At 38.1% G+C, this 16,253-nt stretch overlaps 1 long non-coding RNA gene across 1 annotated transcript in view; it reads left to right on the forward strand.

Moving 5' to 3' along the window:
- Positions 1-3,022: 3,022 nt before the first annotated feature.
- Positions 3,023-16,253, forward strand: part of LOC143174562 (uncharacterized) — a 103,024-nt gene continuing 89,793 nt past the window's right edge. The window contains exon 1 of the long non-coding RNA XR_012998709.1: positions 3,023-3,515. This is a non-coding gene — a long non-coding RNA (uncharacterized LOC143174562). The remainder of the gene's footprint in view (positions 3,516-16,253) is intronic.

Consider the following 16,253-nt stretch of genomic DNA (forward strand, 5'->3'; position numbering starts at 1 on the left):
GTATTGAAAAAGTGGGCCATCTCCCCGCGAGTCACCCTGTGTCTCGGTTACTCGGTTGCTAGATGATCGTTGCTCAATGTGGCTAACTTTGGATATCCTTACGAACAAGCGGCCCAAAGAGAGGATAGAAGAAGGAAGGGCTGAAGAGGTGGTAGCTCCTCGCTCGGTTTTTCAAGCGAAGGCAAGAGCAGAGAGGGCAAGAGAATCTGATTGCGCGGGATTCCCGCTTTGAAGTGGCACCGCCGATGTTCTCGGCCATCTCGACTCGTTACCACTACGGAATCGGCACTCTTTCCGCGATATCTTTCCTTCGGATTTGTTCACTGGATCAACTGTGAACTCTATCCCCACTTTGTCTAACAGCCGGTTTTATTCTTTCCCGTTGGCAATATGATGGCTCAATTGGATCATATACTTGTACCTGTTTAACACTGGCACCACCAGACTGGTCAGAATGACTCATTTAAAATTTCCTATCCTAAGATTATTAACTTGCACTCCATAGGCGCCTCTCAGTCGCCACTCGCTTTGGTACAGCAAAACTATGAAGTATAATGTTTAATGTTAAGTTTCGTATGATGCATTAATATGTGAAATATTAAAATAAAACAGCCTCTCTCTTTAACTTATGTGCGATTCCTCGTCAAGTTAGTTTCAAGAAACGTTGACTATATTTCTTGAGAAAGTGTGTCGGGTATTTTTGGAAGAAAACTCTTGGAGGGCGAAGGGTTGAAATTATAAGAATGATTTTGTGATAAAGCCATTAGTTGAAACTTATTTGTGACTTTTTTTCTGAAACTGTTACAGCAACCTGTGTATAAGAAGAATATAAGTTAAATAGGATTCTGTGGAAGATTCAGTATACCACTGAAAACAATTGAGAAATAGACATTCGACGACTTAAATGAGGTCAGGTCATTTCATCTGGTATTACTGTTACTAATATGTAAATTTTCCACACATTTCCGTGCAAGTAAGTGAACGTAATTTTAAGATGCACGTGATGGCCCATTGTCGCATAATTGTTCAATTAATCGAATACTCAATTAAGAAGAAAAACAAGGAACCGATCTCGCGATTATTAGATGATTAGATACTTTTTGCTTACACCGTTTTCGTCCGATTGATCTGTTTTATATATACCACCGTTTCGATCGCCAATTTGTGTAACTGTGCATGCGGAACAACGTTATTAGTGATAACATCGTGACGCACACGCGTTACACGATTTCTTTTTCGTTCTCACTTCTGCTGTACGTCTTAGAAAATATCCCCGAAGACAGTTACGAGTAATTATGATCGTATAAAATATTACACCCATATTAATGCGGAGTGAGTACTTCCATATAATTGAATGCATTTATGCGTTAACGTCGTAAATTCGAATTTTAATGTCTTCCACTTCCTTACGAATCTAATTTGGTATATTCTTGAACTCGGCCTACGGCAATAAATTATAAACTTGACGAATGCTCCAGGATCCGATTCTTTGGGAAATTAGCGTTCGAGCTATGAAACATATGCTTCGTAATCTGAAAATTTCCCCGTTAATTCAATGTGTCACTTATGCTATTTTTAATCATCGCCTATTAATTACGTATAACTGTATCCAAATTTCATTTAATTTGCACGCGTGTGCAAAAGTATTGGAAAAATATGAAATTTGGAATTTGTTCTGCATAGTCATTGTCCTTAATATCAACAAGTGCATCTTTAAAAGAACGATTGAAACAAGAAAAACTATAAACAATCATCTCACTACATCCTAAATAATGAAGCAATCCAGATAAAATAAATTCAGTCATCATTTAAGTAACATTTTAAATAATAATCATTCTAATAAACCTGATTCAATATTAATCTACTTTTATCAATATGTCTCCTCTTTCTTCTGTTTAATGGAAGTTCCTAATACATATGAAACATATAGAAACAAAATAATTATGAAAATGGTACCATTTGTCTAAATGGTTAGTATTTCAAAATTTGACGATAATCGGTTGATGTCCCAATTTCCATGAAAAATACGATGACTGTTCTATCGCGGCCATTCAGATCAAACCTGAAATATCGCTGTGTATGAAATTTTTGTGTCGTGCATTTTAGGAGAGGACGACAAGATGACATAAATTTCCCCTCGTTAATTTATGTCTAATAAAAGACACAGGTAACAGGTTTCTTTTCGTTATGAATTAATAGGTGTGAAATAACTCGGCGAACAGTCTCCTTTGGCAACTGTCCTGTCCAGCGAAGTACCACAAAAGTTTCGGGGAACGTTGAGAAAACTCCGCAGTAAATTTGTTACGGCTATAAACGTATGGTGCGCGCAACGATGCACGCGTGAAAGTGCGCATAGGAAATACGGTTATTATATGTATCTATAAATTCATTTTAAATACCGAGATCTACGCGCTGAATGTCCCCTCGAGGTCGCGCGAGCGCGGCGAATGATTTTGACCGATCGTTCCAGGCCTCAGGATTAATTGTGCAATTAAGCGAGTCGTGCTAGTTCCAGAAGTCTCATTCTTTCTTCTTTCTCATTTTCTTATTCTAAAACGTCGTAATTGCATTTTGCTTCATTCGCGTGTCCATCGATGAAGAAACTATTGCTTTAGAACTTTTAAAATCTTTACCATTTCCAATAACATCGTTTTGAAGGGGCAGACATCAACAACTGTCTAGGTTACGTCAGAAACGTTGCACACTGGGTAAGATCACAGTTTCACTGGAGAAAAGTCTGTAACATTCACACAAATGAAGCTAACTTGATTCTCTCTGTAATAATCAGATATTCTTTAATAATTCCATAGGAAAATTAGGATTATCATATTATCACGATAATAATTAAGAAATACTCATAGATATTTAAACTGGTATGTTAATACTATGACGTTGGTTCCACTTTACTACTATATACGATATTTTTAATATTTATTATTATTTATATTTATTTACCTTACAGGGAAATCATTAAATTTATTATTACTAAATATCCCGTTTTTAAGTAAACAAATCACTTGGTTTCTTTAATTCTATAAAATCGATTTTTCACCACGGAAACGATATTTCCCTAGCATACGTTTCCCGCGTCGCGACGCGCCGCCATGTTGACTTGCACGTCTATCCAAAATGCGTCGCAATAGAAGCGTTTGTCTACGTGCTAACTGTACTGTCCCCGCGTTTATCCGTGGTACCGGTACCTGAACAGTTAAATATACCTACAATGTAATAACACGTAGTGCAGTATCACGCGTGTGTCCACACGTCATAACGTTCATAGGATGGAAAGATATCCTTTCGTTACATCGCGCCGCGCACAAGAAGAGGACTATTCGCGATGATATGATAGTTGCTTGCCTTAATTGGTCGGGGGCCTTGTTTCCCGGCGTTTCCCACTGATCTCGCTGGCGTTTCGCTGACTGGCTCTCTTCTGGCAGATTACATCGGTCATCGTCGACGATTTCACTCGCAGTCTGCGGGGATCAAGCGCAACTTCGGTGGAACAACGTTAACAGGTTAGAATGCGTAGAATCGATGCGGCGCGACGCGACGTTTCTCGTTGCAATGTTTTTCGTGTAACGGTTGTCTAGCTGTCGTCGAGTCGCACGTTTCTTACTTCTTTTCGTTGAACCCGACAGTGTTGCTACTTCACTGTTTATCGTAATGTATGCGTCTGGAGAAATTCTTTGGCACGATCACCTGGGAAATGTCTTCTCGACCAATTTTCATACGTGTATACAGGGCGTCACTACTTCTAACGTGACGCACAATTTTTCAACGGCAGTCATTTGAGAAAAATTTAGAAAAGTTGCAGGTTATGGAGTGTGCGATAGATATTTGTTAAAAAATTTCGGAAACTGTTTTCTTGGCGAATTCGAGGTTATCTTGGGGTTTGCAAATGGGAACACGTATTTCTGTTTTACCATATTGTAGAGAACATCGAGGTGAAGTCAGAAGATATATTACACGGTATTTTTATTGATATATTACTTTTTGATCTATCAGTTATGATTTGTTATATTTGACGTATGTATTAGTATTGTTATTAGCAACTTTTTTAATGTTGAGTCTTCGTGACTAATTATTTCAGTTGTATTTGTATATGTAGACGGTATTCACGCGCGATCAATTTACGGTGGTGATCAATTTATTCGAAGGATTCGTTTAATCCGTTTGATCGATAGATTCGACGACGAATTTTAACTGTACGTTGTCATTTCGTTATCAGCGGGTCGTTAATTATCTGTCAATGGTTACGAGACCTGCAATTTAGAAAATTATCCAACAAAACTAAGGTTTTCTGTGCGAACCATAAATAATCTGCTTCGATGGCTGGATCGAGCGCGCACTCGGTAGCTTATTTGGGTACCTTAACGGTGCTTCTGTATATTGATAGCTGCGCGCAGAAAAGCAGGAAGTTTCTGTCTGTTTGCTTAATGAAAAATTGATAAATCTCCCTAATATTCAAAGTATCAAAGCATGAATTTATGAAGAATTCATTACTTTTTATGGTGGACACTTATTTCTAGTAAAACTGTTGGAATTTTCTTCGCGTAGACTTTACCATTTTACCTGATCATCCTCGAGAATAATTCCGAGACGTGCGTATTTCTGACAATTCGGACAACCCTTGAAAATTTTCACATTACAGCTGTTTGAATTTTTTTAATGTGAAAACTTCCGTCTTAACATTGAATTTTCCCATGAATAATTGAAAATTCATTTCACAAGCATTCATTGTACAATTAATAATGCTAAATTAGTTTTTATTTAATTTATTATCATTTATTATTGTATTTATTTATTTTAATTATTATTATTACTCACGATCGACTTTATTTCAGTTACCGTGCAAAACGTCGAATATGTTGAATTTTCGAAAATCGTAAAACGAGTTTTCATGTGTCTACATTTCGTTGAAAATCGCGCACGGGGAAGTCGAATCTTCGTGGTAACGGTATTAATGCAAGACTGCAGGAATATACATAGGTGTATATTTATGTATATTTCAAATTTAACTGGAAAATGCGCACATTAAAGGGTAGACAAAATTATAGCTTGGTAAATACGAAACTGGCAATTTAGTAAACGGGCTAAACAAACGGCCCCATCAGATCCTCTCCATACGGAATTTTACACGTGACGACTATCATTAGAGTGTTGCAGAAGCTTAAGTTCTCTCCGCTGTAGCGACAAGTGAAAGATGAAATACTTGTAACAGAATTTGCGATTATGATAAGTTTATATTATTTTATAAACCTAACATTTTAGGTGTGTGTAACCACACACTGTACGGTCATATCTAATATATCTTCCTCGAACGTTAACATAAATAATATATAATTGTTCATTCATAAAGTAAATGCTTCTGACATTCTTTCCACATTTACGTTTTCAGTTGTCAATGTGAAACATTGATAGTTTGAACCGATTGAAATTTTCTCAATTATAAAAGTACAGTTATTATTTCATTCATTATCACATTTACATACAAATCAAGCTTAACCTGAATGTAACAATAATTTAACTGATACCCTAAAGAAATGAAAATATTCTTATATAAAGACCAATATCTGAAAAACCAAAATCAGTGGTAACAAGTATATAGAAATTGTTAAAAACCACGATCTTCACAAGGTGATTTCAAGGTCAACCAACGCAGGATCCCCAATCCGTAGCCAAGAGTTATCCAAGAAATAGCTGGAAGCACGATAACTGTTGTTGTTTCGGTACTCGGCAAATAGGAAAATCGTCTTTAACGAACGCAGACCGTTTCGTTGGCTTCCGTTCTGTTGAGATGGCGGTCGGTATTAGCTAAACGGCAACGGTAGCGACGAAAACGGGAACTATGATTACCATCGGCGATGCTGAGGACGCTCACGACACTCGGTGATGAAAGATATATGAACGACGATGAATATTACCTTGCCGCGTGTAAAACTTCCCTCCCCGCGTTATCTTCCTTTATCTTCTGGTCTTTTTACCTCGTTACGAGCAAATAAATCGGCGAGGTCGACGCCGAGGTCGGGTTCTATGGTCGCGAATAGGTCAGCCAACGTTGATTCACTATTACCGGGGATGTGGACGTCGCTTCTGGGTGGTAATTAGCTCCAATCCCGGTAACGGCGTCGTATATCACATGGTAATTTTTACAAGCCCCGGTACCTTTGCAACTTGTCGGCCCCTCTGTGCATCATTTTTCCGCTATCGTTCAACCCCTTCTTTCTTCGCCGCCGCGAAACTTATTACATGCTATCGTTTTCGTGCCAACAACCGATCAGAATGATTTGTCTCGGATTTCACGTTGCCGGTGAATATATATACTCGCTAAAATAGCTGTCCACCTTAATCGTTTCGTTTTAAAATCTTGCGTTACCTACCCCAACTGCCGCTATCGATGGAAAAAATCTCACGCGAGGAAATCGAACATGTTCCCTCTCCATTGTGAACATTCTAACGTCTCCGCGGTTATTGGTTAAAAGAAAAGGTAGTCGGGGGAAGCTAATGTGGGAACGAGAGTGAATCTCGTGAAAGAAAGTGGAAGGTGAAAGAAGGAAGAAGGAGGAAGCGTGGGAGGAGCTTGGTGAAACGATGAAAGGGGACTTCATTGAGAACCTCTCTATCGGGAGGATTATGACAAAAAAGACGGAGGATGATCCGCGTAACAGGTGTCTAATTGTTATTTGTCAATCCTTAAACATTGGGTCTGTATAGAGCTGTTCTTGACTGATCCCAAGTTCGATTGTCTCGGGGCACGATCGGTTTCTAATTAAATCGTTCGGGACAGAGGAAGTACACATTAATGGGATCCGGGTTACACCCACTTCCACCCTTTCTTATTTTTTCACAGATTTTCCTTTTTATAGGAGAATGTGTTACATTGTAAAGTTACGTTGGCGTCGAAATGAATTTTTACTTTTAATCTTTACTCTGTTAGATTACGGGAAGCATTGCAAATTTTCTTGGATGATATTAAGTGCGACAATCAGGCTGCGAATGTTCATACTGAAATAGGAATTTCTTAAAAATTTATTTTCATTTTATTATTAAAAATCAAGTTACTTTAATCTTTTTTAAATATATAGTAAATATGAAAAAAGACTCAGTTTTCCGTATCCACAATTTTGTTATTTACAAGAAAAGTATTGTCTGATTACGATTTATAAAAACCATCATTCAATTATTCTACGAGTTTTGTACACTAGAAAGTTACATTCTATTCACTATATTTTTATTCTACAACTTCATTATATTCGCGATAAATAATTAAATTTCCACGGTCGTGGAAACTTACAGAATCGCGTTACAATTTAAATGCCTTAAAAATCATGGCCATTTATTATTTTCCTCAGCTTCTTCAGACTCTCAAGAAACTATTCATTTAGTGCAGTCTATTGCTCACGGAAAAACTCAATCTTCACAAAAAAATGGACTTCCGTTTCCATACAGGAGCGCAGTATTGTTTGGATTTCGATTCACGCGCAGTCACGAAGTCGGATTAACTCGATGGCTCTATGATCGTCATTGAAACGATTCGTTGAAAAGCTTCAGTCGTTTCGTTTGCGCACCCTCCTCTGCGCCCTTATTTAAGTTTCTTTTCTGGAACAGGAAAAGGTAGTCAGCAATGACATTCGGCAGATAATGCGCAGGAACGCTAACTTCAACCATATTGACACGATTGTGGGCGATTCGACACGAGGAACTTCTTACTTCTTCCATTGGGCGGATGAAATGCCTCCCAGGTCGAAATTAATGTTACTGTGGCTCTCCGTTGACTCCAGCGAGCTACCGTGTACTATTGTGTCTCATCTGAAATTATTCTTAGCTGGACCACCTAGTTTGGACTACCGTGGAGAGCAGAATTGTATGGGAAAATCACCTTCGAAGAAAGAATGAAAGTAGCAAAACTGAAAATACAGTGATAGGAAGAATGGAAATTTGATTAATTAATATCATTGATATAAATATTGGTGTAAATAATATAATATAATAGAAATATCAATATAAATATATATTTTGTTAATATAAAATTTATTTTTATCTAATACAATTTTTTCTTCGTTACACTTTGGTTAATTGGACATTCTGAAAAATATATGCACACTTACAGTCTAATAAAGAATATCAATTCTTTGTCATAAAACAATTACTTGATAATTGTTAACTGTGTTGTTTGCAAGATATGTTCTAGATGGTCTCTATCCGCGTTCGAGTTCTTCACTCGTTATCCTTAAAGTTTTCACGCTGAGATTTACTCAAGCTTATTTCCTGATACTGTTAATATTTTCTAATAATATTTCGGTGAGCACTTGTGTCCAAAGATGGAATACCGGTTGCCAGTTTTATTGACAGATCTCCCGTCGGATATGTGCACGCCGTGTCGTTGTCAATGAGTCTTCATAAATCACTTGGCGAAGATCAAGGACAAGAGGACTTTGCAAGCGAACGACCGCATAGTTAGCGACTCGGTTACAGGAGCGGAGAAACAAGGAGGGAAAATTTAATAAGTTGTAAATTAGAAGTTCTCTTAACTGTCGTTTCCTTATGGGTGGTAATCAATGCATACTTGCCAATCACTGGACAGGCGTTATGGTACTCGCATCGGCAACATATACGCAACGTATAGGCAACTTCTTACGTAAAAGACCGGCCTTAAAGCGAAGAAATAAATCGTCTCCTCTTGCAGTTGCAACTTCTTACGTCCTATGAAATGCTTCATACTTTACAAGTTGTATCTGACATGTTCGCAATATTATCATCTATACAGAAAAGATTTTAATATTTTTAATGGTTGTTTCATCCTCTTAATATATTTCTTTTCATCTTTCGCTGTACATATTAATGATGATTAACAAAATTAATGTTCTTACTATCAGATTCACTCTTATATGAATATTAACTATGTTACATATTAGTATTAAAGGTTTTAGTATTATTTGATTTGAATTGGGTGAAATAAGGTTTATAACGATCGAATGTCAAATTTATTTACATGCAATTAAATAAAGTGTATTGGGATGGACGTTATTGAGGATAACATGTATTATAAGTGTAATTAATTGGGAAATCATTTTACAAGATTCTTATCTTTGTGTAAAATTTTGAAACTTACATTAGACGTCCAGACTGTGGATATGTCAACGAGACATGTTCTATTTTTAAAGGAGGAAATTCTGAACATGCGAGCTTAGAATCTATCTAATTTCGCAATAATTTGAATTACAAACATCAAGTCTTCCGGAAGGTGCAGTTCCAGTAGCTTAAAACCGACAGTAGATACTATTAACTTCGTTTATACAGGTGCTGGGTTTTTCTTCGCTAACTTGGAAACTTGTAGCAAACAGTTTACACGTGGTTTATGATTCTTCGTGGGTAACGTTTCGCAAATCATCGTCATTAATGGTACTAGGACGCCCTTCTCGCGACTCATCTTTGAGTCTTCAATTCCGCATACCGAATTTTTTGAACTATTTTCATACAGTACGCTCACTTACACAATACATTTGGAATGTGGAACATTTTAAACGTCTTCTGGGCTGCAAACCGTTGCTCTAAGTTTGAATAAGTTTTGAACAATAACACTGACAATAGTAAATATTATTATCATATTAATTCCTAGTGACATATAAATATTTGACAATAAAAGTATAAAGTACAATAAAAGTAAGAATTCTTCGATATATAGAAATAATGAAACGTAGTAGTTATACGTCAAATGACAAAGTGATCATTTAGACAAAAATTGCACGATTTTGTGCAATTGAAAGTAAGATTAAATTTGTTTGCATGTTCCGTTGTCTCGTCCCAGTTTCATCCTGTACACGAGATACAAGCGCGTATACATATCTGATTCTTTTTCTGTAATAACTACTTTCACAAACATTGGCATTGATTATCACGAATATCGCTGCAGGAAAGTCTCTACAATATCAGATCTTTTTTACGAGCCTTACTTTAATATATAAACTCACTATCTTCAATGTACTTCACGGTTTCCATTCTGCTCGTAACTCAACATCTGCTGCCCGATCCTCGATAAAAACTTCTACCCGCGAGAGGTCCACTTGAATGGTGTAAATTACGAAATTCATGAGTGCAGAGGTAAAAATGAGTATTAAGGTTATGAGGTCACAGGATTAAAAAATCCGGATAATTTATAGCTTTCTAGAGGTAATCTCATATAATTTTGGGATCTATTCAAATCAGGTAATCGTGACGACTTGATCGAGCATACTTCATTCATCGTCGTTAATTTCTTTAATTAAAATCTTCAGATTTCGTTATAATAGTACTAAATTTCATAAACACAAAACTGTCTAGTAAAACTCATACATCTACGTAATGTACTAAAATTTACATTTTATAATTAATTTTGAATTATCGAACGCAAAGTAAACGCCATTCGAATATTTCGTGCGCTGCGCATCTCGACTTAAAAAATGACAGTCGTTTGGAACGAACTATCAATTGACCGGTACAGTTTCTTTTGTGACCTCGCATCCGCTCAACGGGGTGCGTTCGTATGGGAAACACGGAGGAAATCTATACCGACCACCCATCGCGGCCGTAGCGAGTGAGCGAATTAAGCCACAATGCAGCTACGAGATCTGGAAATTCTGAAATAATGGCTGCCTCGGAACATTGGCCCGCTACTTCTGACGCGGCAAGTATCGACTTAAGACCATAAAGAAGTTCCTTTCAATAAAGGCATTCTCCGCCGCGCGTCTCTGACCCGTGCCACCCCCAAAGATATGGCACCGCACGTGCACGACATCTTTATGCCGACACCTGATTGGTGCTCTTCCCAACGAAACTTTATTTCTTTCTTCCTGGACATAACGACTTAATTAAAGAACTTTGTTTCTTCGAACATTTTAATGCACCATGGCTACGCACCATTGACATACAATTCTATTTAAATGGTTTATGCAAAATTTCTGATTTGATGTTTCTGTTTTAATCATTACTTGAGAATACAGTGTATTCGCTTAATAACTGGATCACTGTCCAGCTTTCATTTGTTTTATTCATGCTGTTATTCTAGGAACTCAAATCGATTCCAAACTTTCTCATAATATACAGGACTTTTTTACAAATCTTCACGTTTCGTGAGAATATCGGTGGATCGAAAGGGGGAAGGTTCTTAGAAGAAAGTAACACCTCGAGGTCCATTATATATAGACCATGGAGGGCGGAATTGTGTGAAAACGTGGGACGCTTTCTTCCAGGCTGGATTGCGGTTTTATTAGGTCGCCCTACGCTCTGTTTCCACGTGGGTGGCTCAACGGGCCCATTACACGGGCTTTTAAGGCAGTTTAGGTACAGCCCTCAGCGGCTTGCTAGACAATGCTAAATCTTCGACTCGGGGAAAGTGTATCCTTTGATGTTGCGAACGGTAACCACGATCCCGAGGGAACGATATCCACCTATCGGCTTCTCATAGTTTCACGTGGAACGACTTCATCTTCCTCGGGCCCCGATACTCCCCTTTCATTTGACCTTTCCTTTACAGTGTCGTCATTTACTTTGATTGTGGGCCACGCGATGACTCGTATATTCCGCAGGATGTGGTATGCCAGATGCGTTGGATCAACTTCTCAATCGCGTACCGGAACAGGGCACAACGTTACTTCGGAAGAGCCGTATTATATCGAGAAATTCGATTACGACTTCCTCTCTCCAGCTGCGGGTAAAACTTTCGTTTGATTATTTCACGTATTTTTTCCTTCGCGAGGAAATCGACTTCGTTAAATGGCCCGTGTAACGTTGCGAGTGTTTCTTGATTAACGATTCGATCGGCGATTAAACGATTATTGAGTCCTCTATGGAGTCGGATTGCACAGAGAAATTGTGTATTAAATTAGTGGCCCCTTGGAACAGAAAAATTGCATCTGAAACATTTCTAACGAATTCTGGGAATAATTAGGTTCGTGGATCAAATGGAATATATGCAAGGTGTCATAGCAGTGTAGCGTTGATAAGAATCTAAAAAATATAAAGTTCGTCGAAGTTAATGAGAACTTCAAACCTATTGTTTAGATCGGTCGTTTTTCCATATTCACCGATCGATTCGGTCCTTGCTCCGACACTTCCGAACGGTGCCATAATATTTTCACTTCACGTTTCATTATTACAAGCGATCGATCTGATAATGATCGAAACATCATTTTCGACATTATACTTCCATACTTACCGATCAATGGGTCCTCGGTCTCACGTTCCCAAAACAACGTCCACTTCATTCTTCGTTAAATTGAACATCGTGTCCGTTCGTCACTTCCGTTCCCCCGAGGGTAGTCGAGTCTAACTCGGACGGAGAGCGAAGGAACCTTCAGGCAGCGTGACGCACTGGTCCCGTGCACAGCGCTCAGGGTTCGCCATGTAATCACTCCCATTCTTCTCGGTGCCTCGGTGCTTCCGTACACACGGTACCCTGTAGTTTGCCGCGACAGACGCCGTGCCGGACCAGCCAATGTTACGAATCCCGAAAGTGGGAGTCCGGCCGGTTGATTGTTTCATTTTTGCGAAAGTGACCATGCACCGGTGCATCTCCGCATCCTTTATTCGGCCGATTCTTTACTGTTCCTTCCGCGAGACCGATCCGCCGGCTTGTTTGCTGAGAAAAACGGAACGCCTCGGACAAACTGAACGCATACCCCGAACGAAGAGAAAGGGGGAAAGTCCGCCGAATGGCCGAGAGTCGGTATTTTACGCGTATTGGCAGCCTCTCATAATTCCTCCGCACTCCTAACGCGTCTCGGATTGCGTGTCGGGTGACGTGCACGCTTGCATGAGACGCTCTAATGACTACAGGATTCTTTCTATTGATTATTAGCAGACATCTCTTTTGGCTTCGTGATAATAATGATCCGCTGTAAGTAATAGTACAAGGTGCTAAGGAAATAACACTGAATGCTCGCAACAATGTGTAACCTGTGGGAACCTTGCACTTTTAGCTTGTCCGAATGAAACGAATGAAATGAAAAAAGCGAATATTATAGTCCAACGGAGAGCTTCGCTTGTTCTGAAAGCTGAAACGTCAGGGAGGCAAGGGAACTGAAAGCAACACCGAATACGACGAAGCGAAATGCAGCGATAGAGAGTGAAGCTGGCGACAGTGTGAATTTGATTTTCTATCGTTACATTGAAATCAGTGAACTCCGTCGCGTTCAGTCCCGCTTCCTTTCTTATGTTACTTCCGCACATTAATAATGACCGTGCGCGGAAGATCAAAACAGCCCGACTGAAAATATCCGTTTACTTCCCTGGCTCTTTACCTTTCAAGGCAGCCGACGTCTTTTCTCTGACGGACGATAATAAAATCTTAAAGGACCTCCACATGAAATGGCTCAATTGATATTCATGAGTACAAATTGAATATCGGCACCGGTGATCACCATCAGGAATCAGCGTAATTGATTCGATTGTTCGCCACGTCACGGGAGAAAAACACCGAACGATATCCATGGGTCCCTCCGTACCACTGTAAATACGAAACATCGGGAAATCTTGAATAATTCGAGTCTGGTTTGAATCTTTGTCGATTGCATTATCTATTTCATACTGCAATCGATTTGCATTTTTACGTATGGTAACATGAGATCATTCTTGTTGAAGCTGTTGAGGCTATCAAGAAATTTGGCTTCCTTTTTCTGTAAGCAATTGTTAGCCGATAATCGTGGAGTCTTCTGTGAATATTTTGTACAATGTAATGTACCTCGGTAGACACATCTCAGGTGTGAGATAATATAATATACAATTAACAGTTTGTTCGAAAAATTCATAACCATGGACAATTAACCGTTTCAGTGCTGAGGAGCGCTATAGCGCTCTTCTTGTGTTGTGCAAAAATTTCGGAGAGCGCGGAGGCGCTTCTGTTTATCAGTATCAATTATAATTTTCTCACTATGTTTTTCAAGAAATAAATCAAAGTAAATTTATTTGAATAAATGTTATTTTTTGATATTCTTTTATAATAACACAATATTTGTGATCTCATTGGATAACTACTCTTATTAATTTTTTTGCATACACACCCAATCACTTCCGCATTTTTGGTAAATATCCACAAAAGTTGTTTAGCATCCAAACGGTTAAAGGAAATGTTTCATGCTTTATGAAGATACGTGAACGGTAAAATTAAGGAAATTACGAAATTTTGAAGAGACGAGAAATTTGTTCTGTAAGTTTCGGTTTCTCTGTGAACTTCTCGTTTCCTCTGTGAACTTCTTCGTTTCAGACTTACAACGACATCGTTGACGTTCGATTAATGCACGGTTTCTGTGTTATTTCCCGTCCTCAGTTTCGGATAAGCCCGTTGTTGTTCTTACACCGTTGGCTCGCGGTTAGTCCATGACACACTTACAGTGACACAAGTTTGGGCCTCCGAGACTTGTAATTTCTTGTATCCTTTATCCATTCACTCTGCTCCCAATGGTACTACCAGTTGTTGTCCGGTGTATTCCTGAACAGGAATCGCCAAGACAAAGCCCTGCACACGCATTTCCGTTTACGCAACATCCTTCCGGTACCATGCTACCACCTATTTGTAACGCGAATACGCGAGTGTTACTAGAAGCTACATGTTCGCATCGAAATGTGAAACATCGATACTAAACGGATATTTTTTTCAATTATGTTTTAACTACCGTAATATTATCAATAAGAAAGATTTAATTATAAGTTGATAGAAGAGTCAATAGAAGAAACAGGAAAGTAAATAAATTTACTAAATATATTTACTCTGCTGTTCAAAGGTACAGTTGAATTAAAGCTTGCTAATTGATTCCAGTTTTATGCTTTGTAATATTGCACAATGAAATTAGAAAAAAATAATCTTTAAGCAATTTTCCTCGCTGAGTTTCATAAAACTTTAAAACCTCCTGAATTGCCCTTGTAATAATTTATAAAAATTATAAGTTAAAGACATACATCTTGCATAGAATTCAAGATATACAGAAGAATAGGATGCGTTAATATTCAAGGGGTGTTTTCATCTTGACGAGTCGAAAAGTAACAAGAGAAATCACTGATTTGTTCGTATCGACGTTCCATATGAAACTGGAAAATTTTAAACAATGTTAACCAAATATAAATCAAAAGAATTCCGAATTCCCGAATTGTCGAAATTCCATTTCAAAGTTCGTTCGTTCGTTTCAATAAATTTTCAGTCCGTAAGGTTTACGCTTACACTTTGCAAACATCCAATAGTTGAATAGGGTGCCACGTAAGTACGGGTGTACACGTGAACGCACACGCGCACGAAGATCTATGTGGAAATGTTTAACTTATGAACTCATCCCGCGGATTGCCGGCAATATAGTATGGAACCACGTGCGGCACCCTGAATAGAATCGTCTTTGGACTGAGCCGTGCGCATTCCCGCATTGGATCTCTTCGTTTCCTGGATCATTGCCAAGGTGAAAACATCGGTACGTCATAGTCTCTGCGAGCGGAATGATTAATGATTGTTCGACAGTGCAAGGATCGACCCGCGGAGAGTCACGACCAAACGAACCTCCATACTGAAAGTAATAAGGCACTGCTACCGATTGGTACCGCAAAGGAAACTGTACTGGGAATTATAGTTCGGCGACCCGTCTCTTATTATATCCGGATCTACGTAGACTTCTTCACGCTTAACCGACCGATTTTGTAAAAATATCTGTTTAACCCCTTAGCCTCCAAATCAGCTATTTTTCCTAAAAGTTTTCACTTTAAAATACATGTATTCCTTCTAAAAGCTTTTGTTTCTAATATATATTAATTAAGTTATTATTTTTAACAAAAATATGTTTTTATTTTTATAAAATTATTTACGTATTATTTTGATAAAAATATGTTATTCCGTAAAAGAAAAGAAATTACCGATGGTCTGAACTTCGAAATTACTTGAAAGCAATTATAATGAGAAAATTGACGTTGGACAGAAGTATTTAGCGACATAAGTAACTCGATAATAGAGTAACATATTTCTAATATTTAACCACCGGTCCATAATTATTAATTATGGTACGCGAAACTAGGGAAAATTATAAATATATATAGAATCAGGTTTTATGGTTACACTGCATAATTGTATCCTATGAGTCTGAAGATCGTTTATTTTTTCAATGCAGTTGAACCAATTTGTATTAAAATCAGAAAATTTGCCACTTGAGTATCACGATCAAATAGAATTAGAATAAAGATGTGAATATGAATTATACGAATTTACTATTTGATCAGTCTGAGCGGTACCTGCGTCTACAAAA

This window comes from Nomia melanderi, chromosome 5 (genome assembly GCF_051020985.1).
Source record: "Nomia melanderi isolate GNS246 chromosome 5, iyNomMela1, whole genome shotgun sequence".
NCBI lineage: Eukaryota > Metazoa > Arthropoda > Insecta > Hymenoptera > Halictidae > Nomia > Nomia melanderi.